Source organism: Parus major, chromosome 24 (genome assembly GCF_001522545.3).
Source record: "Parus major isolate Abel chromosome 24, Parus_major1.1, whole genome shotgun sequence".
NCBI classification, from domain to species: domain Eukaryota; kingdom Metazoa; phylum Chordata; class Aves; order Passeriformes; family Paridae; genus Parus; species Parus major.
This window is the reverse complement of record NC_031792.1, coordinates 6,133,419-6,136,850: the sequence shown is the minus strand read 5'-3', so window position 1 is coordinate 6,136,850 and position 3,432 is coordinate 6,133,419. Positions and strand designations below refer to the sequence as shown.

Sequence of the window (3,432 nt, the reverse complement as noted above, 5' to 3'; positions counted from 1 at the left end):
TCCCGCTCCCATCCCGCTCCCCGCTCCCTGCCCCATCCCGCACGGACGGATTCTCTCTCCCCAGCCGCACAGGGGGTGCTGAGCTGCAGCCGAGTCCAGCCAGGATGGAGAGAGGAGCCTTTGTGCAGGGCACCCGTGCCCCACATTTCCAGGGGCAGCAAGGCCCTCCCTGGCACTCCCTGCTCTGCCGAGCAGCTGAGTTACAAGTAAATACAGGTAAGGAGCTTTGCTCCCCGCAGCAGAAGTCGGGATAATTCCCTCCATCAGCAGAGTTGCATAAATCCCACTTTCCCCACGTGGCACTGCCAGCAGAGGTGCTGCCCCTGAGGCCTTGCCAGGGACCCGGGGCATTCCAGATCCCACGGTTTTAGGAATGTTTTATGGCAGCTGAGCTGCTCCAGCATAACAGCTTAAAGATAGTGGTGCTAACAGATCATCAGTTCTCTGAAAATCATAAAAAAATGGTATGTGAATGTGTCAGAATGACACAAAACAGCTTGGTTTGTTCAGCTTGGAGAGGAGGAGGCTGAGGGGAGACCTCAGGGTGGTCTTCAGCATCCTCACGAGGGGCAGTGGAGAGACAGGTTTGGACAAAACCCGTTCTCTGGAACAGAGTGGCATTGTTGGGTCATTTCAGGGCCAGGAGCTGGACTGGATGATCCTTGTGGGTCCCTCCTAGCTCAGGATATTCCATGATAACTCACCAGGGCATCTCTCATGCAGTTAAGTCCAAGGAGGGATTTTCCCTCTCTCATCCTCAGTACTCTGTAAAGAAGAGAGCAGAGAACACAAGGGCCACGCTGCTGTTTCTGACCTCCCGGAGTCAAATTCCACCGGTCTCTGCCTTTCTGGGTTCCCACATACACTGCCAACACTACAAACCAGCATTTAGACAGCCTGTGCATTTGAATTTTGTCATTAGACTCAGCAGAGGAGGACAAGGCTTCACCAACCTGCTGCCTCAGAACATGCCAGGCTGAAGTGATTACAAACCCTTTACTTTCATTACCAGCAAGGCTTGAAGGTGCTGGAAGGGATGAGGGGTATAATTTACTCCATCTGTAAGACTGTTCTTCCATTGCAGGCACTCAGAGATTTACACTCTCTGCAGGCCTGCCTGTCTGCCTGCGTGCTCAGTTTATTTAGGGAAGGCTGGCGGGGAAGCCAAGAGGAGCCGAAACCCCGCTCTCACATTTCCCTGGGCTGTGATGGCGCTTATTCCCGGAGAAGGAAGTTTGGGAGTGACTCAGAGGCACTCAGACAGCAGAGTGAGTGCTCAGCTCCCCATCACTGCTGCTCTCACTGCTCCACCACGGGCTGGAACTCGCTCAGCGCGTGGCTCATCCCCGGAAGGATGGAATCATCTCTCCCGGGACTGTGCTGGAACTCAAATCCCTCCCGTGCTCAGCACACAGTAAATAAAGACTGGGAGGCTGCCAGGATTCCTGCACCGAGGTTAATGAATAAACAACCGCCTGCAGGACTCACTCGCCTCCTATTTTTAACATCTGTATCTTTGATTGCATCTTCGAGAGACCTCTCCATAAATAACCATTCCAAGAGATAAAAGCATTGGATGCTTCCTTTGACAGAACAGAGATTATCAGCATTTAGACAGAAAATCTGCTGGTGGGCAAGCAGGCTCTTGCTTTTTATAGAAAATGTTGCCTTTCTTGTGGCAAACAGAATGCTGAAAGAAAAGAAAATGCAAATATAGCAAGGGACATTCTGGAAATGGGAGCTCAGTCACGCCTTGTTTTCCCCATTTCTTCCTGGTGGGAGATGCTCTCCTCACACATTTCCAGGAAAACAATGAAGGAAGCTCAGAAAAGTGGGCAACGTTGGAAATTAGGAGACCTGCCAGCATGCCAAGGTCTCTGCTGAAAATGGGATTTAATTGCTTGGTTATGGATGCAATTTTGGGAATATTAGCTGAAGTGAATAAAATAAAGAGTTTCACAAACACAACCCCCTGGATTTCCGAGAGTGCCTTGGGAGGCTTGGAATGTCCACCATGAGAGACAAGGAGGAGAAATCCTTCTGCACTTTGTGGGAATCCCTGCCATCCAAGGGGGCTCCGAGCACCTTGGAGTCATTTGTCACTTGTGAAAATCTAGGTCATTTAGTCCCCTCCTCCTGCTCTGCTTTTTTTCATGCTAAATATAGAATGTATTTTCTGGCTTCAGACTGAATAAAGTTGTTAATTACACTCTTTCCTAAAAACCTGCAATTGAAATTCACTTGGGGAGTCTCTGAAAGCTGGGGAAGGCTATTCTTCTTTATAATATTCTTTTGACATATCTTAGAGGAAAAAGGAAGAAAGCCCATTTGCTTTTAATTTCTCAGTTTTGAGGATAATATTTAACAGAAGTAAATCCCTTTAAGGGCTCAGCTATGCTCTTTGAAGCTAGAGGGGAAAATCCCATTGAGTTTCAGTGCAGGAGAACCAGCCAGATGCTTTGGAAAATTATGTTAAACAATCTGCAGTGTGTTAAGTGATGCAAGAAAATTAATTTGTGCCATCATGAACTGCCAATAGGTGAAAAAGATGGGAATCCTGAGTGGAGTAGGTGGGGTATAAAAATAACCAGGTTCTTTCAGGGTGTACTTCATCAATCAGCTCCTGGTAAAGGATCTGGAGCAATTCCATCCTCAGTTCCTGGTGCTGTAAAAGCCCAAAGGTGTTGGTGTAACACACCTGCCTGCCAGGGATGTCAGGAGGTGTAACAGATGGATTGACATGCTGTGCAGATGAAAAGGGCTGCCTGAGTGGGATCAAATTTGTTATTAATAATGGAGCTATTAAAACAAAGGGGTGTCTAATAACAGAGTTAATTCCTTGTTCCAGTGCTTTTGTCCTCAGAGCCCTGCAGGGCAAACACTGCCTCCCTGAGCCACAAAGCTTCTCTGGTTCAACTCTGAGCAGACCTAGCTCTGCCCAAGTGTTAAAGAACTTCTTTGAACATACAAATCCTGTTCCAAACTTCCTCAAGCCTTGGAGGATCCCATCTCCAGTGTCCCTGATGGTGGCCAGAGGTGCTGGGTACTTGTTGCTCTATCCCCAAGTGAACAGGCTTCCAGGCCGGGGGTTGTTGAGGGAAGAACTCATTTATTTTCATCAGGGCCTCTAAACTCAGGGGTACAACCTGCCCCAGCCATCCTCTGCTGATGGAGAGGGACAGGCATCTCTAAAAAGTGCAGCCTTGGACACCTGTCTAAGAGGGAGGAGATGAACACGAGGGGAACCAACACTGGCTTTATCAGACACCTCTTTTCTGTGTGTCTACAGGTGAGTGGGATGATCCCAGGCCTTGGTCACTTGGTCCCTCAGGATGCAGAGGACTGAGAACTACAAAAGACAGACATGTCTTTAAGCTCCAAGGTTCCAGCAGTGCAGAGAGAGAGACAGCAGCCTCAGTGGGGTCACTCCTG

The 3,432-nt window shown here is 48.7% G+C and overlaps 2 long non-coding RNA genes across 2 annotated transcripts in view; one reads left to right on the top strand and one right to left on the bottom strand.

The window, feature by feature from the left end:
• LOC117245481 overlaps positions 1-3,432 on the bottom strand; it is a 24,359-nt gene that overhangs the window by 4,130 nt on the left and 16,797 nt on the right. Inside the window, exon 2 of the long non-coding RNA XR_004500200.1 lies at positions 705-765. This is a non-coding gene — a long non-coding RNA (uncharacterized LOC117245481). The remainder of the gene's footprint in view (positions 1-704; positions 766-3,432) is intronic.
• LOC117245482 lies at positions 86-1,968 on the top strand. The gene is made up of 2 exons (XR_004500201.1): positions 86-216; positions 1,085-1,968. It is a non-coding gene; the product is annotated as an uncharacterized LOC117245482 (long non-coding RNA).